Raw genomic sequence first — 19,556 nt, 5'->3', positions numbered from 1 at the left:
GAGTGCGGAGCTAAACATCTGATCATTTTATCTGCAGTTCTTAAAATAGCACTTTGGAAGCATTGGGAGAAGTACATGTATTACTCTGTAAATTTCTGCCTCCTACCCCTCGCTGTCTCTCTCTCCTCGGGGACTATCACAGACTTCCAAGGGCTCAGTCTTCTGTCAAGGGCCATATGGTATGGTCAGAGCTCTGTGTGTGTCTGCGTCCGAGCGTGAGTGTGTGTGGAAAGGGAGGGCAGCCGTGGCTCAAGGTGTCAAAAGGGAGGGTGGTTTAAATTTAACTGCAACAGGGCTGATATCTGCATGGCAGGTCCTGTCTCCCCCTCTGCTCTTTCATTCTCTCTCTCACACACACATGCACAGTCTGTCTTCCCAGTCCCCAGCTAAAGACACTATCACACACACTCACAGCAGCTCCTTCAGACTGTCAGGAGACAGTCCTCCTCCTCCTCTTCATTTCTCCCACCTCTCAGACCACCTGGATTTTACAGGAGGCCAGCTGAGGACGCCACAGTGAAAGAAAAGAGACGCTCACTGTCAGGAAGGAGAGCAGAGCAAACGTTTACACTGAGGATAACGCCTCATCTCAGCCAGCCGGCTGAAGGCACAGCCAGTGGCACTGCAGAGGCACAACAGCACAGTGGGCTACAGCTTCGCTACAAGAGGTAAGACTGGGCTGGCACTGAATGGCTATGTGTCGTGTGTGTCTGGGGATGTGTGTGTGTGTGTATGTAGGTGTGTGTGTGTGTGTGTGTGTGTGTGTGTATAAGCTCTATCTAATTTACTTTGGATGCAAAAATGCACATGCAGAGGTTGAGAGTCGATCCGACTCCCTGGGATCATTTCACAGTCTGTCTGGGAAATGTAGAAATTAAATTATACTACAATGCAAACCAGGTTAAAATTGACTCAAGTGTTTCATTACAATGTTTTCTATTTACTCCTGAATTTAGGAAAAGATACATCCCTTTGTTCAGTTTATTGTGAACGACACAGCATCCTAAAGCACAGGTGAAGCATTTGTATAAATTGAATGGATTTGCTGAGTAGTTAGTGAGCGGAGCGTAATCTGGGCTGTGGCAGCTTTGCTGCAAGGTGGTTGCTAATTAGTCAGATAGAAAGATTAGAGGCTTGAGGAGAGAGACTACAGACGGCTCTATGGGGTCAAAGGAAATGCCGGCTGATCTTAGTTTAATCTAATTGGATTGAATTTATTTTGTCATGAAACAAAAAACCTTAACAGTTTGATTTTAATGATGAAAATTGATCATTTGGACCAGGCCATGTGTGCATTTGAGGAAAAGGTGCACTTGAACATAAAACATTGTCATCTTTTTTTCAGTCAAAATAAGTCACCCATGCCTTCCAACTGAACGTGCTGAGGAAGGTGAATATGATACAGTAATGCACCCCGTGGTCAATTTGCTCACCACATCAAAGCTGTGGTGATAATTCATCAGTTTCTGTGCAGTGATACTGTCCTGAGTGGACGCTGGTGTCACATGATGGGTTGTACTGGTGCGCTGCCGGGGAATTTCCAAAGGGCAGCGTGTCCATGAGAACCCAGAGTAGTGTCATACAGTACCGGAGGACGGGTGAGGGAGGGGGGGTCAGGTTACCAGGCCTGCACTCGTGTCTCAGTTTGGAAGTCTACTAAGGGGAGCGGGACAGAGACAACAGCCAAATGTCATGCCAATAAAGCTTTTCACTGGAGCTATGAATTAGGAACGGGTACATTTATTTTCCAGTTAGGATTAAAAACATGCCAGCATCATTATCACATGATTAGATGGGGAATGTGTTGATATTATTTTGGTCCATAATGTCACTTAGTGTCTTTATGAAATATACTGTTGGGGTCATTACATACCAACTCACCTAACAGACAACTGTGCATTAAATATATGAGATCCACCAAAATCCTACAACTTTTATCTCTTGGATTTCTTTTTTAAGCTGCATTATGTCATTATGAGAATTGTAAGCGCAACCTGAGCCTGAAAGGTTGTTTATTTTTCACTGGGTTGAACTGGACATCCAGGAAACAAGTGATTTACGACATAGTCCTGCACCATTTTTAACATTCTTGGAACCAAATATTGGTTCTGTGTAGTAAGAATGCAGTGAAAAATACACATTTTGATCAAATTCCGAGAAGGACTGCTTGGATTTCCTTGAACGTTTTACATGAGAATGTGATAATATTCATTGCATAGACAAAAAAAAACTGCTCTATGTTATCTGATTTCATCATTTCATTGATCAAAATTATGTGCAATCTTCCTTTTCCTCCCACAAACCTCCCCTCTGAGAGTAAATATTCGAGCCGACAGACGGACACCCCAGCACGTTCCAGATGCAGCTTTAAACAACTTGGGATCTGGCGTGTGACTAGCAGTGACAAGTTAATCTGTTTAAGTGCGTATGATAGTAGGATGGAGCGCTGCAGCCTTCTGGTGCTGGTAATCCGCTGTAAGGTCGCTGCACAACAGACTGATCAGCAAGTTTTAGGTGTAAAGTCTTCATGGGGTCACTGGAGTCAAAGTGGAATGTCTGGACACAAGTATTGTTGATGTATTTGGTAGTGTGATAACACACTGGAAAACACCCTTTCAGTTTTTTAACAAAAGATTTATCAGTTTTTAAATCTATTTCTCTAATATAGTTTGTCTGTAATATTGTCTAATAAACTTGCTTTTATTGTCAAAACTCGGACATGTCTCAGAAACATGGGACAACAGTTATTTTTAGTATGTTTTTAGATGAGATGCGTTTAAAGACTTGCTGGTATACAAGACATGGAAAAGCACGGATGCACTTGTCCGACAAGACTGCAATTATTTTCTGCCAAATGTTTTATAAAATCACACAGTATATGTAAAAATCAATCACATGAAGTTTCACACAAACAGTGTCAGTCTATTATAATCATTCAACTAAAAAAACACATTGCAAATGAAAACCGTCTAATTTTTATTAAGCTATAAATGTAGAATGGACTGGCCACATCACCACTTCATTTCTTTTAGTACTGATGGTACATACTTGTTGGGTGTTGGTCACCACCAGGGTGCAGTTTTTACTGAATTTTTTTACTAATTAAATAGATTAATTGCAAAAGTTGAGAGCTTTTGGAGCTTTGTTCTGAATGTGTTCTGTCCTATCTCATCCTGCTGATGAAAACAGTCCTCATTACAGAGGAGATAATATATTAGAGTGGTATTTATGTTATATTTAGTGATGCGTAGTTATACAGCAGTATTACTACAGCAAGTAGCCTGTTTCACTGGTGACCTTCAGGTGATCAGTAACACAAGCTGTTACATGAAGTAAAGTTACTGATTTCTGTGAATGTGAACACTGGAGGAAACATCTGATGTGACATAAGTACAAAAGTCAATATATATGTATAATACAGGCCTTGTTGCATAGTTCATGTAGACTGCTGTTTTCAATAGACGCTGCATCTGGAGCCAGACATGGAGTTATGATAATTTAGGAGGTGATACGTGGAATGTAAATGACAGTAATTAAAAGAAACAAATGCAAAAAAGCACTCACAAGACAATGGTTGCTTCCTGAACACCCCCCCCCCCCCATCATACAGGAGTGGAGAGATATAGTGAATGACATTTATTTAATGGAAAGGATGACTTTTTCTCTTTGTCTTAAGAAAACTGTTTTTGTTTTTTTTTTTTAACTTTGGACCAAATGGGTCAAGTATATTCAGCCTTTACAACCAGATTTTGTGGAAGCCTGAACTGTAACTTTGACTTTACCTTATTCTCATTGTTTCTGCATTTATCATAGTTTTTAATCTCATCTAATCCCTTCTCCCTAATTTTTTCAATTTGTACATATGTTTCCTCTCCCAATATGTATATAGTTATTGAAATTTATAAAGTATGCACATGGCAGTGGGTTCAAAACTGCTTTTGATGTTATACATGTCACGCTCTGTAATATAAACTGCTGTCTCAAAAAAAAATAAAAAATAAAAAATGCAGTTATTTGCTACCTTCTAATAGTAAACTGGAAGGTGACTTCTGTAGACCCTGACACATCCCTGAGGGTAAAAAATTAATTAAATCTCTTCATTAAAAAAAAATAACAATCCACAGTCACACAGTATGCAGCCTTTAATGAGACATCAGCTTAAGACGATGCTAAAGGCTGCATCAGAGCAAACATTAGAGCAAAGGATGGTGATTAATAGTGTTTGTCTTTTCTGCAGCTGCACACCTTGTTGCAGACTGTCTCCTTTCTGCATTGATTGACAGTTTGAGGGTAGTGGGGCAGAGATCATCAAACAAGACACGCATTAAGGCAAACCTGCTAGCACCTTGATCTACACCAGCTGCAGGTGGGATTAGAGGGTCTGGCTCAGAAAGGAGGCTTTATTCAAGGTGTTTGATTCATCAATGGGGAGAGCTTTGTGGCGTACGCCTTGCTAGGATGATAGTAGGATACAGTGAGTGGGGAAAGAATCAAAGCCATTGTCTTGATTAGCAAGTTAAAGGAGATCAAACATTCCTGTAAACTGGTTTGTGGATTAAAATGCACATTAATGACAATAAAAATCTCACCGTCTAACTACAACAGGGCTGCATATGGAGAGAAAAGCAAGTGACTGTTATTTACTTTAATTCAATTTTTTTGTTTTATCCCCATCATATCAGGACATTTCTTTCAAAACAGGTGACAGTCACATGAAATGAGAGAAATGGATGGATTATGAAGCTATTAGTGAATCCTCATGACCCTCATAGTGTCTGATCAGAGGCACATAAGGGCGGTGTTGGTGGGATGCCAAGAGAAAAAAAGGAATCAATACAGTGTTAGACATTTGGATGAGACTTAATGAAAGCCTGTAATCACAATTCCTGATGTGTCTTTGCTGAGATGATAACATGGTGATGCTGAAGTGGGCTGTCTCTAGAGTTAAATATTTGGTTTGAAATGCAGCTGTCGTCATCTTATTTGGAGCTGAGGTTATTATTTTATGCTTAGAAGTTGCTGGAGTGTAATTAATTTGTAAGAGAGGCAGAAACAGTTAGAAAGAGAGACAGAAAGCGTGAGTTGGTATCCTCTTTTTCTAGAATAAAATGTTGCCATTGTACTTTTGTGCAAATCACAGATAACGTCAATGTAAACTGCCTTTGGAGGAGCTGCTACATCCGGTCTTTGACATCAGAGACTAGAGTGAAGAGAAGAAATCACTTGTGTTGGGGTTGGAAAAGACTGTGTTTTGTGAACACTAGAAAAAAATCTAAATCTTACCAAGTGCATTTTTCTCATTTCGAGTCAAAATTGTTTTCTTTACGTCAAAATAACTGCAACTCAGTCAGGTAGTTGTTAAAGACGGTATTATTAATCTGTTTATATGTAGGTTTAGACAAGGAAAGATAATATTTTTTGGTTAAATATACAATAATTTGACTAAGATAGGATGATTCACTGCAAAAATCAAAATCTTACCATGTGTATTTTTCTCATTTTTAATCAAATTATTTCATCACACTTAAAATAAGACATAATCACCTAAAGAGTTACTTTTCAGTGGGATATAAGAACTTATTTTTAGACAATAGATCTTGAAAATCTTATTTCAAGAAATCTTACCAAGATAATTTTCACTCGTTTCACTAGCAGATTTTTTTGCTTGAATTAAACAAAACAAATCTACAATTAGTAAGTAAAAAAATCTGCCAATGAAACATGTGAAAATTATCACGGTAAGATTTCTTGAAATAAGATTTTCACGATCTATTGTCTAAAAATAAGTTCTTATATCTCACTGAAAAGTTACTCTTTAGGTGATTATGTCTTATTTTAAGTGTGATGAAATATTTTGACTAGAAATGAGAAAAATACACTTGGTAAGACTTTACTTGGTTTTGATATTTGCAGTGAATCATCCTATCTTGGTCAAATTATTCTGCAATGAACCAAAAATTCTTATCTTTCCTCATCTAAACCTATATATAAACAGAGTAATAATTACGTCATTAACAACTATCTGACTGAGTTGCAGTTATTTTGGCAGAAAGAAAACAATTTTGACACACAGACATTATGTCACTGAACAATTAATTCTTTTGCTGGAATAAAACACAACACAGGCTGCACTAGGTTTATAGCAAAGACTATTTCCAGTTGTAATTTAGTATATGAATGAAATTTCTGAAAGACAAGGTTGTTGTTACAGCCTCCCTCTATTTTCTCCGAATACCAAAAGCGTCACGAGCAGTTAAAGCACTATAAAGTTGATATACACATATCTACAAATGTCGACATGAAATACACTTTAGCTCATAAATATTGGAGTTATATGTGTTCGTGGCTGCAGAAACATACAATGGCACCATTTTATTGTGACGACTAGGTGTGTGTTGGGAGAAGAAAGTGGCTCTTGCAGACAGTGAGAGACTGGAATGGGGTCGACCAGTACAGGAGGGTCTTCAGAGTGAGGGCCGAGGGACGCATGACATTCCCCTATGGTAACACTGACTTGTTTCAGTCGCAGGGATCCTGTTTCTCTCACAGAATACCAGCCGCTCACAGCTCTGGGAAAAGAGCACTATATATACCGAGAGAGAAGTGCTAGTGTTGTCCAACATTACACTAGTTCCCTCTCACAGCTTGACTTGCAGCCTTCTGCTGTCAAGTGGAGTCAAAATAAGTCAGCTGAAATCAGTTTGTGCAACAGGGAGGGTGGTGAAAGATCAGCTGGCAGGTGCTTTTGCAGAACCCCTTCTCAAAAGACCAACTGAGGATGTATGAGCATAAGAGGCATAGGCGTAGACGACTATAAAAAGGTAAAACACTGAATCAGGGTACATCAGGAGTCTGTGCACGGTAGTTAGAATAGCATGCATTATTCATAAGTGTTTATTTTTATGCTGTTTTGAGTTTTAGGTTTGCATTTGGTTTGGGAGTCTAGTGCAGTTTTTGTCGTTTGAAAATCCTTAGTTTTATTGGAATATATCAGGAATGAGACTCAAAAACATTATGAAAAAGCACTGTGTAATAAAAATAGACAAGTATCAAATGATGTGTTTGTCACTTTCAGTTACTTTGGAATAAACTGCCAAAGATGAAAACTAAAGGTATTTTCTCTGTGATTTTAGTTCATTCCCTTCGTTCAGATCATTTATTGTTTTTCTGCAGCGTCATTTTAATTTTTATCCATATCAAAGCCAAGTTTTTACAAAGCGCAGACTTGTCAAATTCAGAAAGGTAAACTTAGCATTTTAAGGTAAGTGCTTAAACCTCTAAAGTGGTCATAAAAATCACCCCTTCAGAGTCAGCGGAAAGTGTTCAGTCAGAATATCAACATATTAAATAACATACACTGGCCACTCCATTATCTTTATGTTGTATTTTATTGCTGACACCTCACTTCGGCACAGCCTTTTCCCCTGGTGCATCACAACAGAAACAGGTTGACTTCAGCTGCATAAATAATTCACATACATATCTTTAAGCAGCTGCTGCTGGACTGAGAGGTTACCGTGTGATTTGCTGCAGCAGACAGTCACTACTCATCTCAGTGGAAGTGTAAAAGTGAGTAATGCTTGTGCTGCATCAGTACACCATGGAGCATTAGTGAGGGGTGGCTGCCTGCGCTGCATTACAAACTATCAGCAGGGGATAATGGCTACAGGCTCCAATTTTAAGTATGAAAATGCAAAACAGTAAAAATCCAAAAGGAGAACGGCTTCAAAAAAACCACATGATGCAATATTTTCCTTTCACTTGCTTTGAAGTTGACATTTTTCTTTTACAGACTCGGTTAAATCTAATATCTTGCTCAGTCGGAGTCACTTTTTTCCATGTCCGGGATAAATTTAAAGAATCTGTTGTTCTCAGATCAAATGTAAAACACTGAGGATTTGCGCATTTGATTTGCATGCGACATTTTTAGTGTCCACGCAGCAGATCAGAGGTTTCGACAAAGAAAGGAGAACCAGCAGGGACATATCAGGAACAGTGAAGAGGATTCATGTTTGTTCTGATATGGCATCAAATCCAGACAGAACAATAGAATAGTAAACCTTTAAATTATCCAACCCAGTTTAATTTGTACAGCACTTTAAAACAACCGCAATAGACCAAAGTGCTGTACAGAAGAATAAATAACCAAAATAAATGAAAAAAAACTAGAATAGATTAAAAGACATAGAACTGTACAAAAAAAGAAAACAGAAGAACAAATAAAACCAAAATAAAATAAAAAAACAAAAACAAGAATAGATTAAAAGACAGAACAGTACAAAAAAAAGGAAACAGCGCTATACAGAAGAATAAAAAAAAAAACTAAATAAAAGAATAAAATACAATAGATTAAAAAACACAAAAAGCTGTACAATTCAAAACCAACCAACCATAAGAACAATAAACCAATACCAAATAAAACAATATATTAATATAACAATATATTACAATAAATTATGAAAAATTTTACATTGTTTCTTTCACACCTAAGATGATTTTGACCAGTAGACGTACTTTAAATCTGAAGACCGACTAAAAATGTTCATAGACTTGAGAAAAGTAGCAGCAACATAATAATAATAATAATAATAATAATACCAATACTTAAACCCTTTAAGCTGTTTCAAATATTAGTCAAACACAAATTTGTTTTCTTAAAGCAAGCTCTAAAAATATTACAAGTTAATATTATATTCTATTTTCATTGAGATGTTTTTTTTTTTTTACCTACATCCAACCTAATTATTGATATCAAATATTCATTAATTGTTATAGATTTTAACCCTTTAAATGTCATGATACTACCCCATTTTCAGAAGAAAAAAAACAAAAAATGTATTAAGTTCAATATACTACATTCAAATTAAACTTTTTTGCGTTGAATTATTACAGGATTCTTATGTATTATAATTTTTTGTGCATTTTCAAACCTTCACACTCATACATTATGCATAAAAATGTACTCTTTATTTATAAACTGATTTGAATGCGTTTCAGTGGCACAATGTTTGAGCTTAACAGTATGAGTGTATCTTTTTCTTTGAGTTACTGTATGAGCTGAACTAGAAATAAGACGATAAAATACAAATACACAATCTTGCTCAGCCGAAATAATCAGAAATGAAGTAAAGTCAGGCAACTTTAATTTACTGTTAACATAAAAAGGCAAGACTTTGCATGTTTTTTCTTGCGTTTGTCTTTTTTTTTTTTTTTTTTTTAAAGCAAATGTGTCTACAGAGTTAAAACTTTACATTTCTAACCTCCATTAGCAGAAATTCCCCAATTAATTAGGTTTCAACATGTTGTAATTCAAGATCTTCTATATTTCCATGACAGCTCATGGGGTAGATTTTCACAGTTGCATAAATATCCAATTAAAACCTTTAAATACTGACTCTACAGATCTACTCTACAGCTCATTATAGAAGAAACATGTCAGCACTAATATTGACTATTATTTAGCTTCATCTTTTTGACATGAAACGATGCCATTCCACCTACCTTTTCTTTTAATTATCTTTATTCTTTAAATTTAGACCTAGAGGACATAGTATTTTGACTGTGACATGTCATTTATACTTTTATTATGAAGAGGCATCTCATCACTAAAAATAAGTATAACAGAGTTGTAACCCTCTGTGTCTTGTCATTTCCGTATGCTATTTAAGCTAGTCATCTACTGCGTGGATTTGCAAGTGCGTCATCACTTTACTTAGTGCATACATTCTCTGTTAAATATACAACCAGGACCCAGTGAACTCAGATTCCTGTGAACTTTCTGACATGGACAGTGCTTTCCATGATGCAGCAGATGTATTAGAAGAGTGAAGCCAATATGTGAAATCAGACGTCAAATCTAACTTTACATATCAGAACCAATTAAACGTTGCTTTTGAAAACTATGTTGCAGTTGTCCAAAATTAAAAGTACCATGCAACAATATCTGATCTATTTCATAAACAAAGCATTGCATTTAACAGGCAGAATATGGCTGTGGCTGTGGTTGGCGTAAAATATTTTTGAACTGATCCCCCTAGAACAGGGCTGTCAAACTCATTTTAGTTCAGGGGCCACATACAGCCTAATATGATATAAAGCGGGCTGGACAGGTAAAATAATACAAATAATAGGATAAGAACCTATAAATAATGTCAACTCAAAAGTTTTTGTTATGTTTTTGAATGAAAAAAGTAAAATTCTGTAATGAAAATGTTTACATCTACGAACTGTACTTGAACATAATATGAACAAATATGAACATCCTCAAAATTCTTACAAAACATAAGGGCAATGTTAAAAATATTACGCCTTAATTTATCATTTAGATATGTGCATCACAACTTACAGATCACAGTGGATCTACAAATACACAAAACATTTAGTAACAGACAGAATATTTTTGAAATTCCACATTTCAGACATTTTTGTAAAAGGCCAGTCTGTAAATGTAACCATTTTTGTGTAATTTTCCTTTTTTTTTTTTTTTTTACACTAAAACCAAGAGGAATATTTGCAGTTTTCATTATTTATAGGTTATTATAATAGTATTTCACTGATCTGATTCACTTTAGATTGAATTGACCTAAAAGGATTTTAACACCGTTGATTGTTTATATCTTCAGTGTAATTTTTGCTTTTTACAAATTCATCTCAAGGGCCAGATTGGACCCTTAGGCGGGCTGGTTTTGGCCCCCGGGCCGCATGTTTGACACCTGTGCCCTAGAATATCTTACCAATATCATACGTAACAGTGTAGATCAGTTCTCCAGAGGATGGTGCCCATTTTTGGACTACATTGGACTGGACCTCTTCTCTACCCTATTAAAAGGACTGTTGTGGTCTTAAATGACACTCATAAATGTGACTCCTGTGCATTATAAGTCTGACCTACCACCTTCTGTATTAAGCGTTGTTTTTGTATACTTTTTATTATTTTTTTTTATTTGTCATGTAAGAGCTGTCGTGTATGTTTTGTTTTGTGTCTAGTGTTTTGAAGACACTGTTCTGTTGAACAAAAAGCAAAAAATTGCAGTAAAAATAATGGAAACCCCCCCCCCCCCCAAAAAAAAAAAAAAACAGGAAGAATATTTAACTATTGGCTCCATAACACTAGAATATGTTTCAAAACCTAGAAATGTTAATACATTTGCTCCAGGCAAAGCATAAGCTTTATGTCCTGAGCACAGCTTGCTTACCAGCCATACATTATGTAAACGAAAACTGAGTATCATGTGCCAACCTCAACGTGAACTAGCTCACAGCTTGCTGCTATTTCTGCATTGTATTCCCACCAGGGAACGGCTTTGGTTGTGAAATTCTTGGCATATGTTACATGATTGGATAAAGCTACACAGGTGGCAGCCTCATGCTAAATATGCACATGAGAAAAAAATAAAACGCACAGAGGAACCCTGCTGCAAATGCGCCTCTTTGAGCTCAAGCCTCCATTGTTGCCCCCCTTTGTGTTTACTGTTGCTATAGAAATGGACCCTCAGTACAGCTGAGATGAGAGGGCTTAGGGTGGCTCTGCGTCGTTGCGTGGCTTCCACATGCGCTAAATGACAGGGTCAATTATCGGGCTATTTTCTGATGACCTACTAACATTTTCCTTGCTCTGTCTTATTTAAGAGAAGAGAAGCATGTCCAGAGAAAACAGGAGGACAGGGCAGCAGTGAGAAATGTCAGTGCTAAAGCTGGGACTTTTTGGCAGTTTTACTCACTTTAGTCTGGAGAACTGCAAATTTGGGAAATGACTTTAATGGGTGAAATTTGCTCAGAGTGGTAGGATGCTTGGCAGGAGTGCTGAAGTGTCAGTGAGGGATGAGGGCTCAATAGCACCAAGTATGTGGGGTGAAGGAAGGTAGATTAAACCCATCTGCCATGATGACTCATAAACAGCACAGGAGGCCAGGCTGTAAAAACAGAGCTTTACATTTCACAGTGCAGGATGATCTGTGGATTTAGGTAGCTCATCCTGAGCTTTGATTTATAAATAAAAGCATTTTCTTGGTACCTTTCTTCTTCATTCAGGTGTTAGCAGAGACTCAATCAGATAAATATAACTGCATTGTCTTCCTAAGCCAACATATGTCAGAATATTTTTCATTTTTCATCTGTTGTACACACTTTATGAATGCCTCATACTTTTGCAAGATATAAGACGACCTACCAAATTGGAGCATTGGTTGAACAACTGAAAACAGATTTTGTTCAGAAGAACATGACTCAGCTCACTGAGAAATGTTAGTTGGCTGCTTGAGAGCAGAACAGCCACTGAATATTAAAGCTACACAGTTGAAGAAGTGCATTATAATCTGGAGTTGCCAGGGTTACTTTGGGACAAATGCAAAAGTATTTCTTTCAGCATTTGTTTGTTTTAGTTTTTGTTGCCTCAAAGTTTTAAATATAAGTATGTTCATCTCTTGTTTTTATGTATTATTTATGCGAAACATAAGGACTTCATAATTTGTGCATTCAAAACAAATATGTCAGTTGTTGGTGTAAGTCACAGATGATGAGTGAAAATAAAAACTACCAAGTAGAGACGTGATCCTATGAAACACAGGAAAAGCTTCACGAGGGATGAATAAGATTTCTCCAACAGATGAACAAGTTTCAGGGCCATCTGCTTACAAAAGCTCCGATAAAGACTTGTTATAATCCAGTCTGTAGTGATTGTAAATCAGATATTGGGTTTCTTATTGATTTTCTGATTTGCATTAGTCCAATAATGAAGTCAATACTCTGAGCACAGCTTCAATATCTGACTCGATAACAGCCCCCGATGTGACTCATTGAACACGTTGCTGGGCAACTGGACATAAGGCCAGGCCCGAAGAGACCAAAAGATGGAAGCAAAGTAAAGTTATCATTTAATCATCATACTAAATATTATTCAATAATTAATACGGTGCAAGCTCTATTTTTAAAGCAAACAGTATTAATGATTCTTTAACAATGAATAAATCTTTGTTTACTTAATGTCAGTGATGAAGAGAAACAGAATACAACACTGGAGTAACTGTGTTTAGTTATAATGATCAGCATACAGTTAAAGTTATGACATTAATTGGGCTGTCGCACTAATGAAATTTGTGTTGTACACTTTTTCCTGTGTGTTGTACTCAACATAAACCTGATAATTGTTTATCTGTACATATAAAGTTAAAAAAAAGTATTATGACTGAACACTGGAGCACATAAGGATAAACTGCATTACTATTTGTCTTTTATGTTTTATCGGGAAAAAAAAATCACAGGACAGATTTCACAGCTATAACTTAAATATATAAAGTCTATTACTGTAGAAAACACAACTGACAAAGGAAGAGGACCTCACAAGATGTTACTAAAAATGAAAAATTAAATAACAAATGGGAGAAAATAGTGATAAAATATTGCATTTGCTCAAATAAGTGAGCAAGTGAGCTAAAGTGACTATGTCATAACTATAACAGAAGTAGAGATTGCATTATTTGCTGAGAAGCACGAAAAGCATCACCAATTTCCCTTAAAACAAAGAGCAAAAGCATGTCTGAACCATGACAGTGGGTAATGCACAGTCTACTCTATGAGGCTACAGCTACAATGGAGTTGAACAGTAGATTAAACCAACATTATGGGTATTCTTGAAAGTTATTCTTGTCATGCAGTGTGAAAACAAAGGAGGAGAACCTGCTTTTCCTGTAGACATTTTAATTTTAAGAGGATTATCTCTGCTCTTTAGCGAACACTAAATGTTGTGCTGTGGAGCTGCAAATTTAAAGTTTTATTTCTCTTTGTTTAGCGAGATGGAACATGATGCTGTGGAAAATGAAAGGTCAAGGAAAAACTGTGTCTTCATTCTTTTTTCCTGACAAAACATCACAGAGAACACTGCATCCAATTACATTTAAACTGTAATAATAATAATATAAGACAGCGTTGAAGTGAATTGGGAAAGTGAGTCATGTTCTAATGGAAGATGTGACGAATTACATTAAAGCCATTTACTGTGCAACCTCCGCAATACAGTATACATTTAGTTTGAGTGCACACACATATGTAAATCCTGTTCATATACTGTATATACACCACCATCTGTGCTCTGATGCACCAGCGCCCACTCATACACCTCCTTCCCTTCAGTCAGAACCTTCCAGCAGTCAGTAATTTGGCAGTTTCTCTGGCAGGCAGGTGCAGATCATACAGATTTAAGACTTTACAAGTGAAGCTAACAGTGTCAAAAATCTGCTGAGGCCTCCTGTAATGACTGACATGTGGAGCGTACAACCACAGCACTGACCCACAACACACACCTTCACAATTTAATGTCCTGTATCTGACTTTAAAGGACTTCATTACCCAGAACGCCTACAATTCTCACTAGCTCTGTAAGTGGCTGAGTCGCTGGAGACTATTGACACACTGCCGTTAAAGTGACAGGTTTACATTTTCTAAGTTGCACTTCATTACTTCCTGAGGTTAGAAACTATTTGCCGGTGAACATATCTACTTTTCCTTTGCGGTAGAAATGTGAAGCATTTCTATCCCACATCCTAGTTGGTGAAAATGTTTTAAACTGACCATAAAGCAATGCCTGAGTCCTCGACTTCTCGTGGCTCCTACTGTGAAGGGGATTGAATGACCCCTAATTTTAGCCCCCGGTTTGTCGGCCGTTGCACTGTTAAGAGTACAAGCAAAAGAAGAGCTACATCTAAGAGTCATTAAAAGATGAAATTAGGAGTAACGTCATTATAATTCTGCTTTGGATTGAAAATATAGAGATGGTTTAACAGTTATGGAAAAAAATTATTAGACCACCCTTGATTTCCTCCATTTCTTGTTCATCTTAATGCCTGGTACGTTTATTTGGACAAATATAATGATAACAACAAAAACAGCTCATAAGAGTTTAATTTCAGAGCTGATATCTATCCATTTTCCATGGTTTTCTTGATAATAACCAAAATCACTTCAGTTCTTACATCAATAGCTGTGTCTTCATGTACAAATATGTTCACTTTACGCATGTCCTTCCTAAAGTTTCCCAGAACTTTTTTTTATGTTGTCTTCTGTTATTCATAATTATCCTACACGATACTCAAGCAAATTTTATCTTCCGTACTGCCGAACTTCTGTCAGTCAGTATTCTCTAAAATATCGTGGACCACATCTTTGGAATAATCTACGCCCTGAACTTCAATCAACATCATTATTTAAAAAACATCTGAAAAGGACTCTAATTTACAAAAAAAATGTAAGGCTGTATATCATTTGATTTGCATTTCTACTGTTTTTACTTTAGATTATTATTTCAGTTGTTACGTATTTTTAATTCTTTTTTTTTTTTCTATGTATTGTTTATTTCCGGGGAGGTATTTACAACAGCCTTTTTTTGGTTCTATTCTCTCCTGCATAATGGTGTTACTTGCATGAATATTGTTTTGTTTTTTTTAATTTTTCTCTTGCTGTCTATGTTGTGCAAATAAATAAATAAAAATAAATAGCTATGGCATTGTACTGCCAAAAACAGTGCTTTTAGGCATTCCATGTTTTCTTTTCTGTCTGTTTTAGCCAAATGATACACACAGGAGTTAGTACTGGATTGCATAACTATTGTTTTTGATGACTTTCGATGGTCTAATAAGTTTTTCCATGACTGTAAATGGGGACTTATACACTATAATTCACATATTAACTAACTATAAAAGATCTTCATCTGTAAAGTGACCTAATGTGGGCGCTCTGTAGTGTGTGTATGTACTGTGGGCCAAGTCACAGCATGTGGACCGGCTGATGGATACCGTGACCCTGTAATCCTCCACTGTCAATCCTCTGTCACTACACAGATGGATGGACAGACTGCGAGTGAATGAGTGCTGCTGATTGCCACATTTGTCCTCAAGTTCTTTCAACTGGACGTACCTTTTGTCAGCCTGTCATTTCTGAGCCATGTGCTTTCAACTAACGCTAAATAAACCATATAAGCACGTACCATTATTTAGATATAGGATCAAAGAGCGTGTGTGTTTCATGTGACTTCTAGGATCGTATACTATTACTGTATGTAAAGTCTGCTGACCAGCTGATGAACCCTCTGACTCTTCAATCAGCTGTCAGTCATCAGTCAGCTGACTACAATAAATAAACTTCAGTCTTTATCAGTTCAGAGTAAAGAGGGCTGCGTTCCATAGCACATACTTTTTTTTTTTCCACTTATTGATCTGTACTGTAGCGGTTCAGTTGTGCTCTGTCATTTGTAACAATCTCTTAAAACACAACCTCCTGGTGATTAATCTGTCAGAGAATCACCTCGTTTACTCCTGTATATGTGACAATGCAAGCTGTCTGCCACTTAATAATACAATTATCCTTTAACTTCCTTACCGTCCTACTCCTGTATATTCATGTATAGTGAACGAAAGCAATGGGTGTTTGGACGTTTTCATGTGGGATGCAGTTGTATCTATTTATGTATGAGTTTACCTCTAAATAACACATTATCTGGTGTAAATTAGATTTTTTGACATGACACTGTATGCAATCAAGGCACAGCCCTTGTACACTTTATATGAAGACATTAAACATGATGCATTTGAGAATTATGTCTTATAAAAAAAAATAAATAAAAAAAAATAATACAAAGATCCAGTTAACACACAGTCAAATACTAGTAATAGCATACTAGTAATAACAGTCTTTTCTGACAATTTATTTTGCGCAGGGGTCACCAATCCTGGTCCTCGAGGGCCGGTATCCTGCATGTTTTGATGTATCCCTCTTCCAACACATCTGATTCAAATGATAAGCCTATCATCAAGCTGTGCGAAGAATGACAACGACCATCAGGTGAACTGGAAGAGGGAAACATCTAAAACATGCAGGATACCAGCTCTCGAGGACCAGGATTGGTGACCCCTAATTTAGAGGATTCATGCATGTTTTTCATTATCTGGAAGCCCTGGCATCTTGCTACTTAATCCTTCAATCCTGTAGCTACAACCTCTGTGTTGACCCTCATGATGTGGCTTATTCATGTTAAGGCTGTTTCAACCTGGTGACAACATTGTTATCACTCCCTATGCATAGTTTAAGACAATATGGGCATGCAGCATCCAAAATCTGAAGGCCACTCCCCAAAAATGAAAAATTGCTGCCCTCTGCTGGTCAGTAAGGGTATAGTTCCCCAAGAGGGAGCCCTAAAATACATTATTTATAAAATTAAATTAAAGAAATATGGTGGAGATGAAACAACAGTTATTACCTAGTTAGTCATACTTGAACGACTTAGTAATATTAAATTGTTTATTTGGTGACATTATTACTGCTCATGTATAAAGTTTATTAAGATTAAGACCAAACCTAAAATGCTGGCCCAAAAGTGTACCCTCTCTGGTATCTTTAAAAGTAGTTTAAAGACTGTAAATAGCTGTAGTGCATTAGAAAATGTGTTTACATATATGAATCAAGTCCAATAAGAGCCACTAGTGGAAAGGAAAAATGCTGTATTAGGTAAATATCATATGATCTGTGTTGGAAAAATAAGATAACGGTGTGCTCCGGTAACACATGTCACATCCGGCGGTGGTCAGTGTGATCAGTTTTGTTTGTGCATTGGGTTTGAGATGAAGCGGAGAACATCAGCATGTCAGGATGTTGGGCTGTGGGTGATTTGTCTTCTCCCCTGGTGGCCCTTGTGGTGACAAGCAATTTGAGCTATTCACACCATCCAGCCATCGGATCTGTCTGGAGCTGTCCCGACACGCTGAGCTCACAGGACCCTCACAGGGGGCTGAGGGGGAGCAGGGACCCACAGTTAGATTTTTACATTGGATATTACCCAAATTATAATTAGCACAGAGGTCTAAATGTAAATGAAAACTCCTCCTATTAGTGTGAGCAGCCAAACAGTGGTCTGCAGTGGCTGTGTTGGCACAGCGCTGATGGGAAGAGGATGCAAATTTGTTTCATCCATTGCTTCAATCTATCTAAGTAATTTAAAGTAATTTCAGAGGTTTTCCCGTAAACAGTGAAGGAGGCACAATTTATTTTCTGTTCTCGCTTCCTGATTAAGTCACAGCCTAATGTGAGCAAACTATCTGCTGTTAAACTACTGAGAATTTCTTCACTTCTGAGGGGAGGTAGCAAGAACTGAATGTAGCTACTGTATGTATGTGTATGAGTCTGAGCTAGAAAGACATTAAATATCAACATTTCTGGATATATATATATATATATATATATATATATATATATATATATATATATATATATATATATATATAATAGTGATTTAATTGTTCATTCATGTTGAGGGAATAGATCGATATTAAACCTCAGTCATGTGATAAATGTGACTCTTAGTGTTTTTATTAATATTTAAACCAAACTATGATCTTCACCAGAGAACAGAGGAAGTTCTACTTTGACTTAGATATTATGTTCTGCAGTTTCTGTTGATGGCATTAAAAAGCAGCTAAAGCCCCGTTTATCTACAGTAACCTTTGACCTCATTATGCTGTCTAGTATTACAGTGTTGTCCATTTCTGTCATTAATGTCATGAAGCACTTTGGAAACCTTTGTGAGGTTTTGTTCTTTCTATTGCCTATCTCTTTTTGCTATTTAACAATATTTTTCTTGAGAAGCATTTTGTGACTTTACTCTTATTACTCACTACTGTACTAATCCCTGCACTTTTGCCTATTCATAAAAACTTACAGACTTGGGATGCAAACAGCTGCCATTGAAGTAACAGATTTTTTGTGTTTTACACCCATTCCAATAAATTCATGATTATTGAGGAAGAAGACAAAAAGTAGTTCAGCAGTTAAAGCATGTTTTCTTCAAAATACTAATGTAAAACAGATTTTAGGTTCACAAAAGCTGAGATTACATATATGTTATTTGTACAAACATACAATGGAAGCATATTTTTCTTAGCTGGAGGTTAAATATGTAACCCAATTTGATGAAGTGCACTAGCAAATATAAATTTGTGTTCCTTGGCAGTTAGGTTTTGCTTATTTTTTTAAAACTGGTAATTAAGGTATTTCCGAGTTAAAACATGAACATACTTTCATGTTTGTGTCTATCAAGTGCATTTTGGTCCAGTATTCCCCCTTGTTTTAACTTTAATTAGGTCTCCATTTATTCCTGAGGAAGAAAAATCAAAACGATTCCCTTTATTGATCAGCTAGCTGCTTACTGAAACGACGCGCTAGTGCAGCTGTTGTACACAAGGTTGATACATGGTATACACAAATAAAAAAAAAAAAACATACAGATGCTAATGAACTGCACAAAGCTGATGGGGACAGTGCTATTAGTTTTGGAATTCGTTAGTTTCCATTTAATCTTTTATTTATGAAATGTGAGGAAATTCTTCATATATAGTTGAGGAAAAAATTATTAGACCACCCTTGTTTTCTTCAATTTCTTGTTCATTTTAATGCCCAGTACAACTAAAGGTAAATTTGTTTGGACAAATATAATGACAACAACAAAAACAGCTTATAAGAGTTTAATTTCAGAGCTGATATCTATCCATTTTCCATGTTTTCTTGATAATAACTAA

The 19,556-nt window shown here is 36.6% G+C and overlaps 1 protein-coding gene across 2 annotated transcripts in view; it reads left to right on the top strand.

Moving 5' to 3' along the window:
* The first annotated feature begins 297 nt into the window (after window positions 1–297).
* Window positions 298–19,556, top strand: part of filip1l (filamin A interacting protein 1-like) — a 77,894-nt gene continuing 58,635 nt past the window's right edge. For both annotated transcript variants that reach the window (XM_030158427.1, XM_030158424.1), the window contains exon 1: window positions 298–668. The gene's annotated coding sequence lies outside the window, so the exon portion shown is untranslated. The remainder of the gene's footprint in view (window positions 669–19,556) is intronic.

This window comes from Sphaeramia orbicularis, chromosome 2 (genome assembly GCF_902148855.1).
Source record: "Sphaeramia orbicularis chromosome 2, fSphaOr1.1, whole genome shotgun sequence".
NCBI lineage: Eukaryota > Metazoa > Chordata > Actinopteri > Kurtiformes > Apogonidae > Sphaeramia > Sphaeramia orbicularis.
Note: the sequence above shows the minus strand (reverse complement) of the source record. Positions and strands in the feature narration are given on the sequence as shown.